The 27,074-nt window shown below is 33.7% G+C and overlaps 1 long non-coding RNA gene across 1 annotated transcript in view; it reads left to right on the top strand.

Moving 5' to 3' along the window:
• The first annotated feature begins 767 nt into the window (after positions 1–767).
• Positions 768–27,074, top strand: part of LOC149788827 (uncharacterized) — a 35,659-nt gene continuing 9,352 nt past the window's right edge. The window contains exons 1-3 of the long non-coding RNA XR_016424439.1: positions 768–856; positions 23,396–23,528; positions 24,037–24,212. This is a non-coding gene — a long non-coding RNA (uncharacterized LOC149788827). The remainder of the gene's footprint in view (positions 857–23,395; positions 23,529–24,036; positions 24,213–27,074) is intronic.

Here is a 27,074-nt window from a genome sequence, read left to right as displayed (position 1 = left end):
TTTACTGATTAAGAATAGATATGTATGCGATCTTTTTGTATTGAAATCCGGGTTTTGTTGTTGAAAGTAAAGACTTTCCAGGATTTCATCACTGGCTGACCTGGTTATTTAAAACATACCTTAGGTTTTTTTAAAATAACGCTTTTAATTCCCTTTCGTTTTGGTCCATGACTGGTTTGCGTAGTTTAGTTTGTCGAATGTACTGTTTGGCGTTCAGATGTACACTTTCGAAACGATGCTAGATGCACTGGATCTTCTTCACTACATGAAGTTCAATGGTGAATTAAGAACAATATGAAAGCCAATACCTTGTTTCTTACATTTTATATATTCTATTATTCATTTGTTGGATTTGTTGGAATTGTCTAGCAAATATCATTTTCACTATCTTAATAACTGCAAAAGGTGATATAATTTCGACTTCATCATGTGAAGTTTTGAAGCTAAAGGGGGCAGAATGTATTTCGGCTTCTGCCTTATAAAGAGTATTGTTTCCATAGTGACCACATGTATAGGAATTTCAATCACAGTACATGAAAGTTGCATAGAAGTATGGCAACATTTTCCCCACTGTGGACAACTTCACAATAGATTACCCTTTGTCTCACAAATAGGGGATAACTGTAGACGATAATAAGATAAAAACAGATAGGCTTCTCCCACCCTGATAATGCATTCACGTGCTTTCGGGAGTACTATATAGTTCTGATGTCACATATTTACTTAGGCTACGCCTAGTGTGATAACATATTGTGTACAATGGAAAGAGAACATTACTGTATTATGGATTACACTACATCCATGAGCGGAAAAATGATTGTATTCGCCGTTTTGCAGGTACTCCTTTAACTTCAAGGTAGGCACTTTAAAATATTAGAGCATATACCGTGTCTTTTCATCGCATAACTTGTATTATAGTTCTTATAACAACTTGAATATGGTCAAATTGATCACATGTCTGCTGTCGTGTTTCTGTTTTGAATTTTATTCTTAAATTTAGCATAGTATAATATATAGATTATTCCAATTTTGTGATAAAATGTTACATTGCATTAAAATAACTGCAAAGGACGATACCACGAAGACTGGTTATTATGAGAACTGCATTGATGTCAAGTAACGTCAGAAATAATATTTATAGCTTACCGTGCTTGACAAATTCATATATAAATTGACCATTTATGCACTATATTGTGGGTAAAGTTTCTTTATATTATTTTCAATAAACTGTTGCAATTTTAAACATGATATCGTTTCCTCCCTACATTCAATAACTGTTAAGACGAAACGAAATATTATACCATTCATAACCATAATCCTTTCTAAAACATGGTATTTCCGTTTCTTCTTGTGTGTGATACACTGTATACTTCCAAATTAAATTGATATGCATTATCCTGCTCCAAATTAACTAAATTCTCTTATTACCAAGGTTTCTAAGTTCCCGTTGAAAATTTTCGAAGATATTTATTTTAATTTGAAAGTGTGCACTTTTTAGTTTGCCATTAACAGACCATGGTCAAATATGTGCGTTCCCGTCTGTCGCTCCTCGCATGCATTACCCAACCCTATCAGTTTTAAGTCGGAATCTCTCTCTCTCTCTCTCTCTCTCTCTCTCTCTCTCTCTCTCTCGGCCAATCGCACCTGGTTAAGTCAATAATTACGTTTGCTTAGCATGAATCATTGAAAAGAGTATGTCACAGAGTGTGGAGGCGAATACAAGTGTTGGTAGAGAATACAAGAATGCTATATCACTAACCCTCCCATCTTTTCTAATCAATTAATAAATATATATAATATAAATAACATAAAGATGCAAAACAAACAACTTATGCAAAGCGTAACTACTAGTTTAATTCTCTAACTTACAGAATTTATAGAGAAACCGACACTTGTGTGAACCAAATGTGAAATATTCGTAACAAAAATTACACGGGTCTCAATGAATCGAGAGTTCCGAATAACTTCCAGGTCATTATGTGTATTACCTTACCAAGTCTTGAAGTAATATTATGGCATATTCCAAATGGCGTCGAATAACTTCACTGCTCTTCCAGAATATAACGTTTCGACGTTTGTTGACCATCGGGGCTCGATGAAATTAATCTTGTTATGCCCTTCGCTGATTGGTGAACATGTGGCTCATGGGTCCGAAACGAGATGCGCATTTCCTGAGCGATGTGTACACTAGAGGCATGGGTGGGTTCTAGATGTTGAAGCTTACTTGCCTTCCCTGGCGACGGAGACTTTCTTTATGTGGGTATCGTCGAAGGGTTTGCACCCATTACTAACAGCTGTACGCCAGCCAGGTCTATCTTTGACGCAGGACTCGAGGTTTGAAACATTTATCGAGCAGCATCGAAGGGTGTCCTTGATAGAGTCTTTGAATAATTTCTTCGGGCGAACAATTTTGTCTGCGTTTAATAGGTAAAGCTCCATATAAAATAAGACATATGTTTAGTCCTTAGAAAATGAACAATTTACGGTTCTAATGAATTGTCCTAACAAAAATTGTCCTTTCAATTTATATGTTAACACAACATTGCTCACATCTATGCTGACTAATGCAGAACTAATAATATACGAAACCGGAATGAGAACAAAAGTTCAAATCCATTTCCTTATATACAAACATACGGTCCTAAAACGTATTTTCTTATTTCCGAAAATGCGATATTTTGCAATATCCAATGAACTTCGTTGCAGTAAGCCACCATGTGGCCTGACCATGAGAAAATAAATGTATTGCAAACTCGTAAATACCTTTTTTTGAAGATCAAAATTATAAAGAACTCTAGCTATGTGGTAGAAGTGAAACATAAGAAAGATAGAATCATGTACCAAAAGTTAAAATAACATATGCAATTATAAATAAACATAGCATGCATAAGGTTCCCTTATGTGAATATTTTATTTTCGTTTCTTTTCTAACATTGTATCAGTGTATTAATTGCTCCGGTGGTTTAGTGGTTAGAGCGTCCGTCTCTGATGAAATACTTATGAAAACGATACAGCAAAAGAGAGGGTGAACATACCTTTTGTTGAAACGTCATTTGCTTAAAATAGAAGCTTCATAAGAAATGAACAAAATAATGTCACAAACGCCTAACCAAAGCCACTAACTTACCTAGAGTTTTAATTAGGTTATTTTTTAAACTTTATTTCTGTCGAAATGTGTGTATGATTAAGTTTAGCCGGACGACGTCTCGTTGAGGTCGCACCCTTAATGCTGCTGTAGTTAGATCATTTTTATATGAACCAAATATTTTATTATGTCCTACACAATATAGTGTTTTAGGATCGTGTAAATTTATTGTTATAAATCCGTGCAGATCGCTTTTGAAAAGATGTTTTTGAGCTTAATAATGTCCATATTCCCTCTACACCAGGTCTGATGAACATTTCACATAGTATGTGTATTAACTCCATTAAACACAACTAAAATATTACAGTTATCTCTGACCACTTTATATATTTGTTCATATCGCTGAGTAACATAAATCACATCAGTATTTGTAAGCCAGCTTCGGTAAAATATTCTTGCTGGATTCGTTAGATTATTTAACGTTATATCATCATATGCAAATAAATCATTCATAAATTCTTCTAATTCTCCTACGGACGGTGCTTGATTAATATAGGCAATACAAATTAATGATGTCGTCACCATCTTCTTTTCACAATTTTTCATTTTCATTAAAATCTTTAAGCACATCGTTGCATTTATGATCATTAATTGATGTTGCAACTACATATAACTTGTCCCACTTTAACCATCTCATTATCACATTAAGTAATACTTGTGTTTTACCGGACCCAGATGGACATATCATTATCATTCTGATATAATTCGGTAATGCTGAGATATGTTTTACTGGCTCTTGTTTTCGTGTCGCTGAGAAATCAATGACATCCGTGTTGTAGAAATATAACAAATAATATGAATTTATATTGCATTAAAGGCGAAGCATCCCCGTCCAAAAGTGAATTAGCAAGAGTAACAATGAAAAACAAAAGACGCGCGCTTGCATTTAAATGTGTAAAATGGGGCACACACATATGAATTTATTTATAGCAATAAAAAGGTGGTGATATTGCTACTTCATTAGGAAAATTGCCAGGAACTCAGTAGACTAAATACCCAGGAGAAAAACAACTTCCTGGATATATTTATTGTGGCCCTGGAACCTGACTTGACATCCGACTTGATAAACAAGACCAGCCAAAACCTGGAGAGTTTATTATAAATGATACTGATAAAAGCATATCACTCTCATGATGTAGCACATAAAATAGCGATTTTCAACAACGACATATTGCAGAGGTAAAGTGTATTCATGCATTACATTCTATAAAATATAAATCTTACAAAGAATAATTCGATAATTGGTTTGATAATTGGTTTGTAAGATCTGCGATGAAAGATAAATTATTATTTTGAGCGTGTATTTAATCAAGCAAATATTATTATAATGGAATCGATTTATTATATAGCCCATGGGGATATTGGAAAGGTTGAGCAACAATTAGTAAACCGGCCAACGCAGCAAATGTTACACGTTATACTGCTGAAAAATTACTAGCACGACAGGTAATATGGCAACTGTAATTTCCACCGCCTGCAAAAAAAAAATCAGCATGCATATTTTGATGTCATCATTCCTAACGAAGTTCATCAGGATGATATTCAATTTTACCACATTATACTATTAAAATTAGAGGACATCATTCACGTACTTATAAACACGCGTTGACTGTCGTTGACGTTGCAAGTAGGTTTAAGGATGCGGAACCATTATCAAGTAAAACACTGCTGAAATTGTTTCAACGATGACCCTTGCGATGGCCACAGCTATTACAGGTTGCTCCTGGCAAAGAATGTATTGGTGTTGTATCATCTCTGATGATAAAGCATATTCTCGAAATTAGAAGAGGACATACTGCAATTCATCGTGATCAGGCAATTGTTGACTATTTAATCGGACACTTGCTGAGCGGGTGTTTGGTTATCAATAAGAAAGGAAAAATATCAGAAATATATAAGATCCCTTGAATGGGTTGCAATATTACCAAGTGTAATAGCTGCATTATATAATCAAATGATTTGTGTAACTGCCATGAAACACGTTATTGCGATCACAAAAAAAATATACCAATACTATCATCGACGATCCATATATTTGTATCAAATAAGGTTAATCCTTGAGATGATTGAATCGTCATTGCGTATCCTAGCGTCCATGGAGTTTTGTCTATAATTAAAGGACTATCACCAACACTGACAGGAAGAAAAAAAAATATCATTTAACAGAAGATTTTGTTTCCTCCTTCACTCTGTCAAGGGTCATGGTATATCATCGTCAATATTTTGTCGTCGCGTATCAACTTGGCGACAACACAATGATACAGGTAGATTTTGAAAATGTTTCTTTATGTAACATAAAAAAAATTGTTGTTGAAGTGTATCACAAAGTATCTTATTACTAGCAACTATCAAATCATTTGGTCTCATCAAATTTCACTCTGAACTTTATTCGGTTGTATTCTGATTTATTTCCTTGAGCTCTCTTTATTCTGGATCAAGTATTCTATGTTCATTAAATATTTCTTCATAACAATCTACGCACCTTTTAGCCATTCGTGTGGAGACATTCCAACAAAAGGTGGTGGTTGACCATGAGCGCCACACATTATCACACTAGTATGTTTTGTCAACAACCAATCAAGAAGGCGTTTTAACATTTCTAGCGACACAGAACATATTTCATCCCAAACGATAATCCTTTGATTTTTTTCTTCACCCATTCGATCAGAAGTCCATTTACATCCTTTCCATCGTAATATTTTGTGACAAATACATGACTGAATATTTCTTTATCTTATTTGTCTAGCGAGTGTGTAGGGGTAATAGCGACCATATCAAAATTTTGAAATAGTTCAATCACACGAATTGTTTTGCCAGATCCGCTAGGTCCATTGAGATAAATCATCTTATTACTGATCACATGATCATTCACTGACGGTGCAGATGACAATTTTGATGTTTGAATATCTTTTGAATAAAAATACTTGATTTCAGCGTCGGCTGATTCAGAATAATCAAGGATATTTTCTTGTTTTATTTTCCATTCACTCCATGATGCATAAGTGCCGATATTTATTTTTCCAACAATCGTGAACAAGTTTTATTGATAAAAATCGAATCAGTAGCGATTCTGACAGGAAAAATAGAAACTTTCTTTATCATCGACAATATATTTATCAAAACGTACGCGAACATTGAAGATCTTAAATAAACTGAGGTGCGTCACCATCAGTATAACCCACAATATTACCTAATTTAGCTCCGTCCGATGAGCTGACATTACTTCGACTTATAAATGTATTTGTAAATTGTATCAGCAACTATAACATCTTGTTCAGCATCTTTTATAATCAGTCTTGTACAATGTCGTTTATGATCTGATGATCCTCCTTGAGTAAATGTACCGATTTTATAAAGCCGAGATCTTTTGCGATTTAATTTTCGTAATGGGTTATATCAGGATTTTCATCATCAGAATAGTTCTTTTCTTGTGGCAACCAAATTTGTTTCCGCGGACGATATGATATAATTGATTCACTTGCTCTCAGAAATATAAGTATGTTTACATCGAGCATATATCGCAACAATACAGTTGGAGCCAAATGTTTTTTTCTGAAAAATGTTTGCCAAACCAGACATAACGAAACGGATGAAGATTATCGGCACACTTAAATGACTCGATACAAGCTAATCAAGTCAAATAAAAATCCGGTAATTGTCCGTTTATCGATACCCTAGTCATCTCGTGTGGTGGATGTCCAACTATTTTGAAATATGCAGAACATTCTCCCATTCCATGAAAACATGCGAGAAAACATGCAACCATATCAACCGAGAAAATATCTTTATGATCGTATTTCCTATTATATAATCCAATGTGTTCATATTCTACACAACTTGATATTATATCATTGAGAAAATGAAACCGACTTTGTTTCAACGAATTTTCCTTTCTAGCGAAATGAGCCGCAACTGACGGAACTGAAAAACAATGACTGAGTAATTGTTCAGTATCATCGGAACATTTGAACGCAATATTTGTCATTCTTCGTGGATAAATTCTGTACGATAAATAACCTCTTTAGGTCGCAAAAACTGGTCAAAGTTTCCATCATCAGACCTATGAAATAATCATTCTGATACAGGATCATTTGTCTTATCAAAATCAAATATATCATCGTTATGAAAATATTTCGATTTCGTGGAAATATTGTTACTGAATTAGTCCATGCATGCGCATTATGATAATAATTTTAATCGAAGCTCCTTTTCATTTATATTTTGATTCTTACAAAATCTCCCCGGTTATCGGTATTACAGTGATTGGAAAGTTTAGTTTCTTTCTTAGCTCAGCTACATCTATGAAAGACGCTCCTGTATCCTTAACTATTTATCCCCACTACTTTTTTAAAGTCTTTAATCGGCTAAAACCACTTCCACCAGTCGAAACGGTAAAATGTTCCATTACCTGTTAGCTACACAATTGAGCCTTGAAAATTTCATTTGTTTTAAATTGTTAAAACTGGTTTAATAATTTATCGGATATAACGCAAATATAACCACGGTTACGGCATACGCTCGTTTATAATACGGCATGCCAATACCAGTCAACATTCCTGGTTTGTACTCATTATGGCAATATTTTCGTTATGAAGGACAGGACCATGTTTGTCACATATAATCCAGGTAGCATTGTCTTTTTCTGCTAACACAACACATTTTACTTTAAAAATATATTTTCGATTGTCGAGTTGATTAATGATCGTTTCCGCTTGTTTGTCGTTTATCGTAGCATCGACACATTTGGAGTTGCGTATGATTTTAAACGTTGACCACACATGATATGCGCCATCTTTACTAAATTCTTTCTTGGCGTCATGAATTTTGTTATGGAAGTTGTATTCGTCGGATCAAACAGAGCTGGTATCGGTAAGTCATGTGATATTCTGTCAAGATAACATTTATCTTTAGAAGGCTTACTCTTAGATGATCTCTACAATTCAACCATATCATAATTGAGGCAAATATTTAAATTGAAATATCATACGTATAAAATGATTCAAACAAAGAAAAAATGTAAGTGACCAATGATATGTTCTACAACTCCTTATAACAAAGCCTGCGTAAACGAATTATGTGGACTTCACTTTCAAAGCGTAATGGAAGTCTAGGACGAAAACCCATGTTTGAATTGAAGTGTTAGAGTTAGAGGAGAAAAGCAGATGTGTGTGCAATATAGAGGAAAGAAATACAAATAACTGAACATACATTATGATAACAAACATAAAACCGATTATAATGACAAAGCCATAAAAAGTGCAGAAGATTTTCAGTCAGGATTTTCAAAGTAGTGATTTAAACAAATGATACTATTATATAACGAAGCAAACATCCAATCATCAAGAATTACGAAGCAAATCGTGATGGCCTAATCTAGCTATGTCGACTATAAAACCAGTTGGTTATGTAATTAATACTGGTTATATCAATTTCCGTGCTGGGAATAAATATGTCTTAGTCAAAGGTTCATATTTGAATGTTTCAATGGATTAATTGAAGACAGTCTTGTGATCTATCATATTGACTCAGATCCATACAGAATTATTTGATCAATTACGTATAATCCATAGAGTCTGAATTCTGTTATTTGTGATTCTGGTAAATGTACAAAAATGTGTAACTAGGGTGATAAAATGTGTAAATAAAGAAACTGGCCAATACATAACATTTCAATCGGATAATAATCAGCTGGCAGATATTTCGATATTAGCCAACATTCGCCGATAATATTACCAGATTGGTGCTTTAAAAAAATATAAAAAATTATAATTCAATATTGTTAAGAGAGATAACTGTCAAGCTAAGCTATCCCCGGGAGAGTAATTAAGTAGTTACCACGATTATATTTACTAACTATTTGTTTAATATTTGTGTCTTATTGTTAGAATTATTTTTTTTTATTTTCATATTTCTATCGTCGGTGAAAATGTATATAATAACTAAACAAAAATAAATATAATTAATAAGGATTGTCGGTACTTGCATGAAAGTTAAACCTATATCAGTACGTAAAATTACCTACAAAAGACAAAATTATTATTTAACGACGGCATAATTTAATGATAACTACTATCCTGGTTTTCTCAAAAACAATTAGATTTTAACACGAGATGAATTAGTGAGAAAAGGCTTTAAAAAAAACTAAATTGCTCTTTGTATAATGATTAAAGAATATATATCACGTGGCGAATAACAGTCCTTTCAAGTACACTGGATGAAACAAGGGATCACGTTTGTCAGGGATTGGTTAAGATAAATCTACGTACAGTGCAAAACTAGTATTGAGCTAGCCGAAGCTAATTCGACTGGTAATGAGTCTTTTTCAAATGTAAATACAAAACATAGATAGGACAAAAATGTAAAAAGAAAAACCGTTGTCTTTGTAAAATTTCACATGACTATGACTTGTTGCGGATGCTGAAAGATATTTTATAATGACCTAGAAATCGATGAGCCATAACGTCATATATTATTTAATGCAAATTTTTGTACGCGCAAATAATTTGCTCATTATATTTTACTATTTTATAATAGACACAACTCAAAAAAGTGCCAGTTGAAAGACGTCATTGGATAAGTAGTAAATATCGTAGATTTTGCATCGCTAAACATAGAATGCATATCCACACCAGTTACTTCTGCAGCATGTTTGATAGTGTTAATTTGCTCTGACCATGTTGATGATCCTGGTGACACTGTTTATACGTTGTTAATGGTCCGTATGTCGGGAATTTTAATCAGATTTTTTTTAATGATATCATAAATTCAGCTAATAAAATCTTCTAGCTGGTTTCTAATCGTTTCAATTTCTGATTTAGCCGTTTTAATTTCAGAGAGTTTAACGTCAGCAAGCAACGGACTTTCAAAGAAATCATCTGCGATTTCATTAATTTTTTGAAATTTCTACGAAGTCTTGTAAATGTCCTTACGTGAGACTCATAGTCAGCAAGCATCATGGACAATTTAGTATCTACTGCGTCTACATATTGTTTTTTGTAATGACATCTTCATCAGATGTTGGATTTCTTAAAACAACTATTTTATTACCGTTCATGCTGAGTTCACCAGTCGTTATATCACCTGTCGCTCGTAAACGATTATCAACACTTTTTGAAATTAATTTTTAATAGTTGCGATTGATATACTTGAATCCCCGATTTTACCGTCAATGCTAAATACCGGAATGTTATCCTTAGTAGCACCAGGAACTCTACGAGCATATCATTCCACTTAATATTACTAGTCTTTAAAACATCGTACTTATCCTGGAAAAAAAGAACTCCATCTCGGTCAACTCCAGAGAGGTTCATTCTATCAGTGAGTTCATCCTTAGTCGCTTAATTTGACAAATCAGTATTTTTTCTTTTTGCCTCCAGTGATAGCAGTGGTAGATGTTCTTCCGTAAATATCAACCATTATATTTTTAAATTTGTTTAAAACGACTCTGTTACTAGCATATTCGTGCACGACGTTATGAGGTGCATCGGAAGATTTTGATATAGCGTCAAGTACAGCAGTTACTTCATGACCACATATCGGTAGATCTGTCATTGTTGGTAATGTTGAATACCAGGCTGGATTACTTTTTATTGTGTTTGTATATTTTGGAAATTCATGCGAATCAAAATAAACAATTACACTTGGAACAATTGCATATGCAACCCAGTGAGTTCCTGGACAAGAACTGTTATCAAGATTAATAATTCTCGGTTAAAAATTCTTTAGATGTTTTGGTAACTTATCATGCATTAAGGACACCTGTGAAATTTGTGTATATTTAATTTTTTTGTAGCAACGAGTAAATCAAAATTTGACATATGCAAAATTAGCATATTGTTCCTGTAAGTCTCAGACCCTTTCCGTATAGCAGCTAAGGTCCTGGTAATATACGACCCCTTCCCTTTCTTATATCCTTTTCTCGTTGCTTTCTTTAATGCCATTCCAACGGTGGTTTCAACATCATCAAATGCACTTGCTTTTGTTACTGTTGAGCTTCAGCGGATATTAACGCTAGCATAGCTGCAATAAGTGGAAATAGACTACCGGTTTTAATTGAGTCATTCGAGAAAGATGAAGTTCAACTCCAGTTTTTGATCATAAAGCCTTATTAAAATGTTTAAGTTGAGTCTTGATTAATGATATATTGTTTGAACCACCACTGAAAATTTGTTTATTTTTTAGTTATATTTTATTTCCGCATTTAATTGCAAGTTTTGATTGTAATGGTTTCACCTGACCGGAAGGCAGAGTGACATTAACGTGACTAGATGACATTTTTTAATGATCATTAGCGATTTAATTACATGATTTCTACTGGTGCGTCCATAAATCTCAATCGGCGACCAACACCTTCAAGTAACATTGCTTTAGCTAAAAGAATGACTGCAATTGCTTTGTATATAGCACCAATGGGGTTTTACACGAGCTTAAAAGTGAATATCATCAACAGATTGTCTAGATAAATCAAGATATTCCAATCAAAATTAATCGATCGGATACAGAGTTTTACAATCCCGCTGAGATATTTGCGAACCAGTATCTATATCTTGATCACGTCCCATACATGTCATCAAAGAAAATTTAATAATATATGTTCAGATGGTTCTTGGTGTCCAATTATCCGTAAAGAAACTTCACTAACTGCACGTGCGTCAAATATCATATAACTACGTTCTTGTGAATTAAATCGATCAGTATTTTGTAAGGCAATAACTATATGACTCAGCTTCGAAACTCCCTGTTGTGATGCTATTTGCCATGTAAATAACCCAGCCATATTACTTTGAACGCTATATGTGGTCATTGTCAACCATGATAGCAACGAATATATAAAAAAAGTAAAGTGTGTTTTTCAACAATTTATGGAGTCATTACTGGTATCCGCAGTGAAAGTTTTGTTAATCTTACCATCCAATTATGAACAGCAGTAGGACGCCAGATTACATCATCGTCATTGGCTTTTCTTACAAGTACAAGTATATATTTAGCTCCGAAAATAAATTTTCTAAAATTTATCCAAAATCCAAAGATATGAGATAACTGAATTCTGCATGAAAGAGCTTCTTCATCATTTAACATAGTTCTGGGTGTAGCAAAACCTAAGTTGTGATGTGCATTAATTTATACAATTTCTGAAAAATTAGCTGCTCCTCCAGCTGTTCTTACATTACCCTCAACTACCTTGACATGTTCAGGACTATTAGATGTATTGTTAGCAAACATCATTGATGGAACGGCTAATCGTGTATAATCATCTTAACATATTGCAAGACCAATCATTGTTGTAGCAACATCAACGTCTTTTTTGAATTGTTTAAATATTTCCTCCATCAATCATGCATGTGGCGCTGTCAAATAACATCATAATAGCATTGTTAACAAAGCCAACTATATCACCAATTGCAACTCCTGTACCATCATCTTGCAAAATTCTACCTTCTACTTCAATAAATGATTCAGCAGGTAAAACACATATGCTTGTATCTTGAATTTGTAATTCAATTCGGTCACGTTGATCTGTTTGTCATGTGTCATAAGAATAAAACTAATAATCGCGTATAGATTCATTGTTTTGAACTGGTGCGTATATATCAAACGCTGGATCTGATACACGTATGAACATCTTGCTATAATTTTTATCGTCTAACACGAAGACCACTTACTACCTTTAAACATGTCGTTATTTTTGTTTCTTTTCTTTTTCTGATATGGGAACACCAGCCAACTCTGATTATTTTCGACTTGCAGCTTGATTTATTATTTTACTGATATTTGCAGGCATAACTTCAGAATTAGGTATTTTTACTGGTTGTGGTTTTCGTCTAATTAACCGTGTTAGTCTATCATTACTTGTCGAGATCGCTTTACCGGCAAGATTACAAACTGCGCTAGGAATGGTTTCACGAAAAAACATCAATAGCTTTCATTCCTAGTTGTTTTGCTATTGGAACCGGTGTTCTAAAAAAGCTTGAACAACATCACCGAATCCATCTCCGTAAGTTGCGCTATAGGTTGGTAATGCGAATTTACAACTCTAAGAATGATCGTCCACGTTGAGCATGATATATAATCATTTAATTTATTATTCATTTATATAATCACTGTGATAATCATCGACAATTTCATTGATGAGAGAACGATAAATATTACAATCCAAGATACCACCAGTAAATAATCTTCGACTAATATCAGATATTTCATTAACAATTTCTGGAGGATTATTTTCAGAATGTTTTCCTCCGATCAGAATATCTAATCTATCTACGTCGTAAAGAATATTGTTAGGACAAGAAACAAAACCGCTTCATTGAGTAGAAAAATCACTTCCTGTAGCACCGGGAGGCGTGTCATCGCCAAAATCGTTGTTTCCATTTTTCTGGAGGATTATAAAGTCTCATTTGTGCTTCTAGTTTTTCTCGTTTTTTTTTTCTATCTCCCTATTGTTACCTGTATTTTTCTGTTATTATTTTCTACATCACGCCTAAAATCAATACAATTATGGTTATCATCACGTTATTACTATACACAGAATATAAATCCTTAACCCAATCTCCTTTTACGTGAACATAATCTTCAACATATTGAACTTTTACAAAATTGTGTTGATATTCTAGTATATAATGCTGCATCTAATACTATTTGCCAGCTTAGATTAAAGACATTTTAATAAGTCTAGAAATAAATCTATCTTTAATATTAATTAGTCCTGGATCTTCTTCTTCTTGCTGGGGATATTGTGTGTTTTGTCTTGGCCGAGAAATTCGTGACCCAATAGGTTGTGGTTGTTTTTTTATGCCGTTCTATTTGTTGCTGCGGTGAAGGAAGTATTTATGAAGGTTCTTCCTCGGGAGGTTGTGGTGGGGTATGTTTTTGTTGAGAAAGTTCTTCCATTTTATCATCATGAAGACTTTTTATTTCACTAACAAAAATTTATATTTTCCACTTTTATGAAAAAGAATATCAATTGTCAGCCTAGGCAAATCTTGTTCTTTAATTTCTTTAAGTTGTTCAATAACACCTTCCCAAAATTATTTAATCAATCCAATATTTTCTCTTTTTTATTTAGGTTTGGGTGCAAAATTTTATTTTATTTTACTAATTACTTCAAATATTTTTTCACCTTTGTCAGGAGGAGGAGGATGCGCAACAACTAATGCGGCTGGAAGTTTTGTAAAAGTCTTCTTGCTTTCATAGTATATTTAGCAGTCTGTTCTAACGTGGGACGAATACTTTCAATAGCTGCTGCATCTTTTTCAGTTGCTTCTGTAACTGGTTTAAATACCTGCTTTTTAACTTCGGCTAGTTCTACCAGAGATTATTGACGTTCTTAAAGTTTTTGTCTAACAGAATCACGAACAGGAATACATTTTTAATTGCTTCTAATCTCTCACGAGCTAATCTAGCTGTACAAGACTCAATACCTGGTGTCATTATTGAGATAAATAATGATCTAGTTATAGCAGAAGAAAGGGCGCGATCTCAATGTAACGACGGTGAGTAAACGAAAACACACATACAAATTTAGAAAAAAACATTAACGACAAGGATAAATTAACAAAAAAATCTAACCCAATTAGAGAAACTCTTGGTAAGTTAGAGACTATGGTTTAGCGTTTGTGACCTTATGTTTTATTTTCGTAGGAAACTTTCATTTTAAGCAAATGACGTTTCAGCAAAAAGTCTCTTCACCCTCTCTGATGATGGTACTAACATGGCATGGCACTCAGCATTAAGGGGTTAGTATTTGGATTAGTCTGTCTGGTGTAAGAATAATGTAACAGTGTGGGACATCATGCTACATGTCTATCGTATGATATCCCAGTGCAAGAAGTCAATATAAACTAACACACTGTGTACATTGTAGCGATAGGGCTGGAAAAATGGTTAAAGCTCGGTTATAAAACAAAATCACACATAATTCACGTTTTATAAAGATAACGTAATTAAGACCTAATCATTTTAGGCAACTCTCATGATCATACTCGTCTCCAGCAAGCATATCAATATCTTGTGCGCATGAACGTTGAAACGTTGAATCATCCTGTCGTACTGATGCTATTACTTTTTTTATTGCCCCTTCTACTACCCCAACCCCTCCACAAAAAACCCAAACAAACATACCAACAAAAAGACCCGCTAAGAATAATATCACGGTCAGGATGGTAAATCTTGTAGGAACAATGAGCAAGTAAAAAAATATAAGATTTAAGCTATTTTGAGCAAATAAATTAAATTGAATTTTGTTATAATTATGATGTTTAGTATAACATTAATCGAAATATCAATACAAATGCGTGTTTTCTGTTCAAGTTACTTTAAACATTTCACAGTGAAAACTGTCTAAAAGGTATCTTAATTACTACTGATTTGTGATTTTAAACTTTTCTGATTTATCGAAATTGGCAACTGATGGTATAACAATGTACCCACTTTACCCTGCTTCTTACTCACAATGAATTGCAACACTAACTAAGTAACTGTGTGTTTGCCATGTCATAGTTATGTCTACGATTTAAATTAATTTACCTTCTAAAAATAAATTATTTATTGTGCAGCATAGGTATGTATTTTTGAGTTTAATATTGGAAATTATAGCACATCTCTTGGAAAGTTATGAAGGGAGTTACACTTCAGTAGTCATGGGGAAATAATAAATGTGCAAACGGGCATTTGAATGGTCTGAACGAATGTAATATTCAAGGGGATCTTAAACAAATTTGACATGAATTTGCCTCTTGAAGGTCTGCATGGGTGTAATACATGATGGGATTATTTGAATTTAACATTGTCGAGAATATTGAGGGAATTTAACAAAACTTTAGAATATGCATGCATTTAACGTGAAACCTTCATTCGAGGGTCAATTTGGAAAATATGACTAAAGGATCTGGCAAACTTTCTAGATATCCTTGACCTTAATTATGCTTCAGATAATGCTGGAAGGATAAGTTTATTTGGCATATATCGGACTGATGCTATACACAGCTTCAAACACGGGAGCTAGCTGATATTAACGATTCAAGATTGGTGAGTGTCTCCGACTCTATATAAGACCTGGTAACATGCCTTTCTAGCGTCCAAGACACCACAGGGTTGGATAACCATTATTGTCACTAGATCAACGATATGAGTGAAGATGGCGTCTTGTTGGAAGGGCAAAATTAGACCACCAGCTCTAAGGTAATTGGCCACAATACCATCAACTGTGCGACAGACCCGAATTGCACGTGCAGTGTCCATTCAAGATGAAGCCCAGCATATGTGGACCGTCTCATCTTCCGCCACTTTTTCTAACGCGACCTTTGTGATACATCCTTTCCACTCCGTATGACTTGAATAGCGCGAACTTGTGTAAGACTATCTCCTGCTAGGAGTTGAGACGTAAATTTGAGTTTCAGACGCAAACACTACCTCCCGTGACTCATGCGTACATTGTTAGTTCGTAAAATGCAGTGATTGTTTCGGAGTTAGCATAAAAGTCCCCAATAAAAGCGAACATATAAAATATGTCCAAGTTGAAATAAGTGATGAATTGACCTTTTACGAAAAATGAATCCTTTACTAGTAGGGTACTATCACATGATGACATGCGCGCTATCAGCTGAAATTTATGAACATAATAAAAGTGCTGTTCCAAATGGTATGTTCAAACTTTAAACATCCAGGTAAATGTTAACGTACCGATTTATGTGATGTTACACACACACACACACACAAACACACACACACACACACAAACACACACACATATATACACCATGTGTATATATATAGTTACAGCTCTATTCAAGAAGAAAGAGTGAAACAAGCAAGATTTGTATAATTCAAACATATAACTTCATTTCCTTTAGGTACAATGTTAAAGAACTACAAATAATTTACAATATGTAAAATAAATTTCAAAACTTCCAAAGGTTATATAAATCTCAATAGTTTAGTGTTATAAGGAAGGTATTCCTAATGATGACATTTATGTCCTGAAGTGTCAACAGTATATAAGAAATCAATAATCTAACCTCAAAATGTAATTAAATGAATTCACGTTAATTCCAATACAGATCTTAATCTAAATGTCTTACACGTTTCACTTTAATTCATTATCACTAGTATATATTTAAATAGTTCCTAAATTAATGCTATATCTCTACATTTATGGAAAATGAAAGAATTAATCGTCTCCACCTCTTCCAATGACTAATGTTATTTATAACAATTATAAAATTACTCGTCATAAGTCCGGTAAACAGTTTACCAGAGCTAATTTAAGCAAATCTCAAAACAAGGCTTGCGTGTAAACAGTAAATAAAACAGCTGTTTTCATTTCAGTGAATCACAATTTATGCCTTGTTGGTCTTTCAAATAGTTAATTGTGTCCTCGATAGGTGGCACGATGCTTACTAGCACTCTTGTTGTTCGACTGAATCTTGGAATTTACGACATAATTGATTTACCTATTGTATCTATGACTCATTTGCTAGTAGAAACAACCACCATCATATGATTGTGTTTTCATTAAACATATCATCCAATAAAAGTTCCTTAAAAACGTTATTATTCTGACAATAATTATATTTTACTGAATTTGTATTGGAAAATATGAATGAGTGTTTCGGGTGGAATACTGCACGACTTTGGGAGTGCAGAATATCCATCCGACAAAAAAGAATTCATACTATCCCATACAAATGCAGTAACTTTTTTATTATATGCTAATATTCTTTATCAACCTAGGACTTAATTATATAAACAAAATACATTGCAAGAAACAAAGGAAGTGAATATATGCCGTATTCCAAACTAAATACACAAGCGCAGCTTCATCATTATACAAAAAACGTCATTATTAATATGCACATTACTCCGCCCAGAAAAAAAATTGAACTTCTCTGGCGCCAAACATAGGTTTCGAAAGAAAACGGCGTTTTTGTCTACTTGAAATTGAAATTTCGGGTCAAATTGTCTTTACATCCGCTTTGCAACAAGGTTTTCATTTGATATGGAATGAATAAAGTTTGTTATATTTCCCGTTGCTACATAATTTTGTGATTATGGACTGGATACATCTGTGCATATTGTATATAAAAGAGATCGGATTGAAGCATCGCGGGAGAAGTTTGTTCGCATATGCAAGTGTGTTTGTTCTGTCATTGATTATTTGAATCATAATGTTGGAAAAATGCGAAGCCTTTAATTGCACTTATCAAAAACACACTATTGAATTTAATGTTTCTTGTAGTTTGAGTGTAATACGGAGAATGTAATTACATTATATATATAGTTAAAATTACAGTACAATTTCGAAATGTCTAATGAAGCTTAAAAACTCCTGACATGGGTCATGTAATTCGGATTTTCAAAACTAAGAATGTACATTTTGAAGAAATTCAGGATGTAAAACTGTGATTATATTTTTGGGATTCTTATTACTAGCAAAAGAAGACATATTTACGCACTGTCACTTTCAAGTTATTTGTAAAGCCCTGTCTGGTGTCTACTGTATAGCTAGCCTATCTCCGAAACATTGCATCAACAAAGTTAACGCGGAAATTGCCAAAGCATCGGGTACGCATCAGTCCGCGAAACATCTGCTTTAGTTCATTCAGAAACAAATGTCATCAACCAAATAGCAATGTCGTACTACGCGAGTGTACATGATTTGTTTACAAATCAAATTACTGTCGTCTGCGTCCATTGTTTGGTTGCAAATGAAGGTAGTTCCTTTATGCACGTGAAGGCAATATGAAGGTGTGCAATATCATAAAATACTGATCGGTTATGACAATGTAACGTTAACGGAGAAAAAGAGAGCATATAAAAGCATGCATTATAGAGGTAATCATATCAGTATACATAACATCTTAATGAAGAAAAAGGTGCATGCTGTAGATATGTCGTCCTCATATTAGTCAAACATACATATAATTAACATGTCATAGGAGTATAATTCCTGAATGTTGTCAACATGCTTACTACTGCAAGATATAACATCCATACATTTCAAAGTTTGTCAACAGATACATTATATGAATGACTAAACTATGAATTGCAAATTAATAACATACATTAGTCGAAAACAGTATTGGTTTTCTAACGTGGAGTTAGATATTGGAACAACACAATCTACACTAAATAGTTCGTCAAATGTAGGATTATGTTGCCGATAAGCTTTAATTATCTTCTGATTGGATTTATTTCGACTATTTGGCCAGTATGACAAGATAAACAATACTCAAATACATCTTTATTAATTGTCTCGCCAAAAATTATTTTACATCTTGTGATAAGTCTTACTGACTCCCAAATGTAACATCAACGGATTGTCATGGGTTAGACATGAAGTACCATGTCACTATGACTTAGAAACATCCGTTTAATTGCTTACTGACACTCCCTTACCGTGAAGTACCTAAGTTTTTTGTGAGACAACTATTCACTGTCGTTTCACACCCTGATTAGAATTAAGACAATTGTTTGCCTAAAGAGTATTGATTTGAATAATACCCATAGATGAACCTATAGTAGGAGCACAAAACGCCTTATTAAATGTGTAACCAATACATTAAGCAGCTAAATGAATAACATTCCTAAACGACAGGCATTATCCAGATAGTTCTCTGCAATAGCTGTAGGAACCCGACAGCTGAGTATAAATCACGGTTTTCGATTTCAGTAGGAACGACGTTTCCATCCACATAAACCTTTTTCAGTTAGAAGTTGATTAACTTCAACCTTTTCTCCATCTAAATCAGCAGCTAGTAACATTTGAATATCCTCAATGGGCAAAGACGTCATTGCTTCTACAGTCACAAGTCCTGAAGCATGAATAAAAACACAATGGAGACTAGCAATTACAAATCGGCACTCTACGTCCCGAATAAGACAATTCCCAATAGCAGTATAACTACCTAAAATGGCAACGTATTTATGTATTAAATGCTCTGAGAACCTCCATAGATTTTATCCTAACTGGCACAGGTATGGAATTGTCAGCCATTCCGATTTTATTGCCTAAGAATAAGAAATCGCAAATTGTGAAAACTATTCAGTTTTTTTTAGCGATTCAGACAGTACTGTATTTCCCTTGAATACAAAGTACAACTTTAAAAAGAACTTACCGTAATACTCGATAGATAAAAAATAGTCAAGAAAGCGTTATTATCAGTACTATTAAATAAAGTTCTAATTAAATTCCAGTGGTGTTCCAAATAAGATCAAACGCTAAAGGTGTTGATGTGCTTGAAGTTTTGAGTGTCCTTACATGCCAGTGGCCTAAAGTGTGATTATTTGCTAAAATATTTTCAGCTAATCAAAATCTAACAAATCAAGATGTCCTTGTCTGAATAGAGTACATTTTCCAAGAACTATCCCTGTCAAAGAATATTGTTTTAACACTTTGTAATTCGGGAAAGTATTATTGTCAGTAAACAACTTCGCTGAAACAAGAGCTGAACACAATAATGTGAACGATATACAACACACCAATAAGATGGGCGGAACCTTCCAACATGTGTGGTTCCTAATTCTCCATAACGAAATCAGACCGAGGTTCCATGGACCAAACAAATGACAGTAACCTTGATCTATGAGAAACAACAAAACAAAAACCGGAACAGCTATGTCTGTATTGTTTTCCTAAATTTTCACTTGCGTCAGTCAGAAATAATGTTCTCGTTCTTATTACTATAATTGCACATGTGACGTGATAAGGATTTCTGATCATTCTTATCAGACTTAAGTTAAGTAGTAGGCAACCAATAATGTTGCTTAACTATATTTATTAAATATTATAGGATATATATGTGTTTCTTTAAATAAGATAAATATTGTTCACAAATCACATTCAGAAACTAAAATGTGACAGAGTAATGTTCTTAGGGTTATGTATATTTTTTAAAATTTATATTTGATTTAATTAAATTGTTTGTTTGCTAGTAGTATTGTTTGTTAAAAATTCCATTATCTGCTATTGTAATGTAATTTTCTTTCCACTTGGAAGTTTGATATTTTCTAGACATTCAGTTCAGATTTTCGAGAACCTAATAATATAACTTTGTTTCAAGTGCTGACCTAGTTCCTGACATTGATTCAAAATCTATAAGCAACGTCTTTTTTGATTATTCTTAGCTTGAAATTGAGAATGAAATCGAGTCTGTACTGTGAGTTAGTCACTTTTTAAACCTGTAGAAATTCTTGTTTTACCAAACGGTTAACCCTTATCAGGGCGTCTATCTGCACAGTAGCCAGAATAAATAGTGATATTTACATAAATAATTTTAGTTGGACTTTTAAACATTACCCGTCAATGTTTGTTTTATTGTGACCAGTTTGCGTTTAAATTCTATTCCATAGAATCAGTAAATTTTTTCACTGGGAATATTTAAGTGCTCAAACATAATTATTGGGCAAAGTCATATACTTATATTTTATTTTGAATTCAAGCACCGGAATACGATTTTCTGTGGTTCAACAATGAACTGTTGACTCATCAGTACTATACGGACTACATCATACGTTATCGCAGTCCGTCTTGGATTTTCGTCGGGACTAGAAATCAAACTATTAGAACATTTTATTACTGGGACATCTGATTTTTAATTCTTGGATTATTCTTGGTTTATTTTTTATTTGATTCTTCAAACCATAAATTATTTGTCTCATTTGTTTTCTTCAATTTTTTATTGTTACTGTTTATGACAGCCGAAATACGTAACAGTAGATGGTATGCAGATCATGTATAAAAATAATATTATTCGTTAAAGGTGTTGATATGGTACCAAAAACATAAAACAGCATGAACAAATTATAAATTAAATAATATAATAGAATGTTGCAAATGCAAAGAATCGCAGATTGCTGTGAATTAAAATAAACGTTAGCAAGAAGTGATACAATTGTGTCAGAATTCAAATTTGCTTTTAGATGAAAGATTTCAACTGGTAAATAGCAAACTGTATAACAATTTCTACTGTTATGCACCTTTAGGTCTTACAGCAACAATTCAGGGCCTAACCATTCAAACAATATCAACGGATATTAATATCTTATGGTAGTGCTTGTGCCGGAGGCGATGGAGATGGTGGCTTGGAGATTGCATAAGCAGCTAGGATTGCATAAGATTGCATAAGCAGCTAGGCGAATTCATTTAGGTTGGTTTAAAACTTAATGCCAAATATAATTTTATATTTGATACAAAAATGCAGCAACATTGCTTGGTATCCCTGCACGATGTTGGCAATTAAATCAGCCTAAAATGAAACGTCTTTGTTACGCTATTACATGCATTGTTTAGAATATGAATGAGATGAAAGAATTATGAATTATCGTTGAACAAGGAACTGAACAACTGTGAAAAAGCCACCATTAAAAGACGAAGAGTAATTCGGAATGTCCATATGCTAATGTTGTAATAAATCTAATTCCTAAACAATAATGATACTGCCATACTCGAGATTTGAAGAGGATTTGAAGAGGATTTGGTGACAATATAGATATGACCCAAATGGCACCGTCTTGTCCCATTTATCGGAATTCCCCTTATCAGACTGTAACAGCTTGCTTATGATAAGGTTAACCTAATTTTATTGGAGGTGGTTCACAGTCTGTATTTAGTGTCTCGACGAATTTAATTCAATACAGTAACAGTTTTTCAGTCACAAAATATCAAATTTACCGGCTGTTAGTTAAGGTATAAACCAAAGATCTGCTTTAAGGCTATATGTAAATCGTTCTGATATCAACATGACTGGTGGCGATATAAAATTGCCACAATCTTCTTTATTAATAATTAAAAGAACGGATGTTTTAACTTTAAATCACCTTTTCCATATTTAGACTTTTTAACCTAACGTATTTCTTAAACTTTGGTTCGACAATATATATGATGCATAAGAAGCAAATGTTATGCTATATATGTACATATATATATATATATATATATATATATATATATATATATATATATATATATATATATATATATATATATATATATATATATATATATATATATATATACATATATATACATATATATATATATATATATACATATATATATATATATACATATATATATATACATATATATATATATATACATATATATATATATATATATATATATATATATATATATATATATATATATATATATATATATATATATATATATATATATATATATATATATATATAGATGTTTACATATATTGAAAAGTAGATATATACAAATCTTCATTTCTTCTTTTATAGTTGTAGCAGTGGAAGCTGGCGATTTATGTCCGTACGGGTACACCTCGTCGTACTTCACGTCGTCCAACTCGCGATGGTGTGACGATGGATGTTGTGGCACAAAATATAGCGATTATAGTAGTGTTTGTTGCAAGTATGTACATACATACATACATACATACATACATACAAACACACACAAATCCATACCTACCTACCTACCTACCTACCTACCTACCTACCTACCTACACTACCTACCTACCTACCTACCTACATACATACATACATACATTCATGCATGCATGCATGCGTGCGTGCGTGCGTACGTACGTACGTACATACATACATACATACATACATACATACATACACACATAAATAAATACATACATATATACATACATACTAAATACATACATACACATATATATACATATTTATGTTTATATATATTGTGTGTGTGCCTTTGTTTTGTATGCATTCGTTTGATCCTGCCTTTCAATACCGAACCTTAAGAACATTTGTCTAGTATTCGCACTGGACGGTAACTACTTTTATATTAAAAGAGGCACTAAATGTAGCATTTCCGTCTGCGTAAAGATGTAGGTTAGCACATCAGATATGTTCTTAACATTATTCGTACAAATGCTTTTCATTCCAGTGAAATTAACGTAGGACTTAACGTTGGCGTCATTGCTGGTTCTGTTGTTGGGGGTCTGGCGGGGCTAGGTATTTTGATTGGCGTGATCGTCTGCTGCTGTGTTGCTGCAAGCAGGTCCGGCAGAAGCCAAGGAGCGGTTGTCCAACCTGTGAACACTAATGCAACGAATTTTGTGCGTAAGTGATCGAATAATAATATCATTATTGGTGTTGATTTGGCAACGTATAACGTATAGTGGATAAATAATAATGTGATGTGTTGAAATCATTACTAGGGATGAAAATAGGAAACCTTTAGCGGCTAAACGTATTCTTATTCTTATTATTATTATTTTCCTTCTTCTTTTTCTTCTTCTTCTTATTATTATTGTTATTGTTATTATTCGACATTGCTAACTATCTGGAATTCATCGTTTTTCTGCTTCCACTGAGTTTGTTTATCTTCTGAAACCGATCGTAAGTTTCTTGAATGTTACAAGATCTTCCATGAGAACTCATTTCAATTTAAATGTATGCAGTAAATAAAACCAATTTTCGTTCTTGATAAAAAAACAAACAAAACATTGGGGAATAAACAATTTAAATTGTCGATTAAGCTTTGCCACTTTCAACGGAAATGAGAATTAGGCATGATTAATATGAAATAAAATATATCTGCTTTTACTTAATGAAATTGTGATATGGTGTATTGAAATATGTCTTCCTTTAATACTTTGTGGAGAAGAAAATACTATATGCATATGGTCGCATAATACTATAACCACAAAAGTCATTCGGTAATTAATTTCCATGTGTTGAGTTTTCCTTGTCTTTCAAGTTTCGCATTTATCCTATTTCATATAACTTTCACAACGAAGTTCGATGCCACTTGTAAGATTTGTATGATATATATGCATACATACATATGCATAAACATATATACGCACACACAAACTAATCGTGCCAGGAACTAAAGATACTTACTTGTTGTACCTGGTGATCGAAGACCCAATGGTATTTGACCACGAGTTCCTTGTAATCTGAGGTCCTTTCCTTTTCTGTATCTCCACAAGGCTCTTTTCGACCTCCAGCCTCCTTATTAGGACTGTTGCTGATGCAGCTTCGGTAACCCCTAACGTTACAGTTTTTGGAATCCCTGCAGCCTCTGCTGCCAACTGCACAGAGAGCGCTGGAAGAAATTGATATATTCCACCGGTAGCTTATATTTGTTTCACCTGGATAATGTTAGTGTATTATTGTGTTTGCCAATCTAAACTGAGCAAGCTGTGATTGTGTAAAAACAGACGAACGTTTCCATTCAATTTATTTGGAAACAAATTATTCTGACTCAGAGTCTTTTTGAACGCGTATTGTATTTGCACAAGTCGATTTATGCTGAGGAGGACCTTCGTTTTATGACAGGGCTAAACATGGTTTAATTAAGAATTTTTCACAAGTGCATCTACCACACTCATTCTACCAACAGCGCTTGTCAACACCAGTGTCTTGTCAGCATATCATCTATTGCCACCAGCTGGAGCTTTTCCAGCATGAACATTCAAGTCAGCAAAGGCCTGTCTAGAAAGCTCCACACTCTACCACACTCATTCTACCAACAGCGCTTGTCAACACCAGTGTCTTGTCAGCATATCATCTATTGCCACCAGCTGGAGCTTTTCCAGCATGAACATTCAAGTCAGCAAAGGCCTGTCTAGAAAGCTCCAGGTGTTCCAATGAAAAGTAATAGTTCACGTACAATGACACACAATCTTCTAAGGGAATCTACAAAAACTGTCTTTGTTTTGGCATTTATGACCACATATTGCGATATACCCGTGAATTATGAGTGTTTGAGACATAAACCAAACTTTTTAGAAGGTTCTTGGTGATAGTTTTTCAGCAAAGATCCTCGATCTTTCCTAAGTTGTCGAATGTGATTTTATTTTGTACTAAATGATTTTCTCGATATTTATTTTGCAACGTATGGAACACGTGTTTTGGTACGATAACACTATGTTCAGTACTTATTTGCCACGTAATATATTTCACAATAGCAGTTCATGGGTGAGCCTCTATGGTATGTTAGAAGCGGATCTGAAGTGCACAAACAGCAGCACAAGTGTTTCTGAAGTCAATAAAGTATGCACAATGTTAACGTCTCTAACACAACAATTCCATCATCATCAGCTGCATTACACCATATTGCGTTACTGGTGTTGTACTTGTGGGTTAATATGACTGTTTAGACACCCTAAATGACCTTGCGAGCATTTCTTTAAAGCCAAAAGGCGAGTGATGGGAAGTGCACACGAATGCGTAATGAGTCACATTAACTGCCTGTGACTCACGTAGCGAATGCATTTGTAAAGTGCCTACGACTACAGGTGTACACATAGCATTCAGTACACATGTCTGAGTGCGTCTTTCTGAATACGATTTAGAATCCACACTATGAGGTGTATCCTTGATAAACATTATTCGTCTAATGGAACCATCGCTGTATCTGACAAATCAAGTAGGTGTCATTGCTACGTCCATATTGTCAAGAATTTATTCCATTTACTTTTCAGTGATGGCAATCTGTGCACTGTGGAAGAACGCCATGATTCCATTGAAATAAACGAAAGTGTGATATTGTCAATATATTCGTTACTTCAACTTTCGTTTTGCCTTAAGTTCTAAAAATGACTCACACAGCAGGAACAATTTAGACGTATCATGCACTTGTAATTATATTTTTAATTAATTGGTCTCTCAAGCTGGATATGAGTAATACTGAAACTCTTGTTTAATTCGGTGGACTGGCACAGGTTTTCCTATGTTAAATGCTGGATTAGAGATATATTGGATTTGAACTATTCTGTATACATTATTCATTTCCGCTAATATCACTTACGTCCTGAATTGCAACCCACTATTTCCATATTTGCAATTAATGAAACTAACACCCTTTGCTGAGAGGCTGCATTAGTAAATGTACCAACCGACAGCAGCATGGTGTATGTGTAGAGCTCAAATTTATTTGCATCGCTTGTGATTTTAGAATTTTGCACTGGTCCG

This window comes from Sinohyriopsis cumingii, chromosome 11 (genome assembly GCF_028554795.1).
Source record: "Sinohyriopsis cumingii isolate HCF-2022 chromosome 11, ASM2855479v2, whole genome shotgun sequence".
Lineage (NCBI taxonomy): Eukaryota > Metazoa > Mollusca > Bivalvia > Unionida > Unionidae > Sinohyriopsis > Sinohyriopsis cumingii.
The sequence above is the reverse complement of the archived record's forward strand: the minus strand, read 5'-3'. Positions and strand labels throughout refer to the sequence as shown.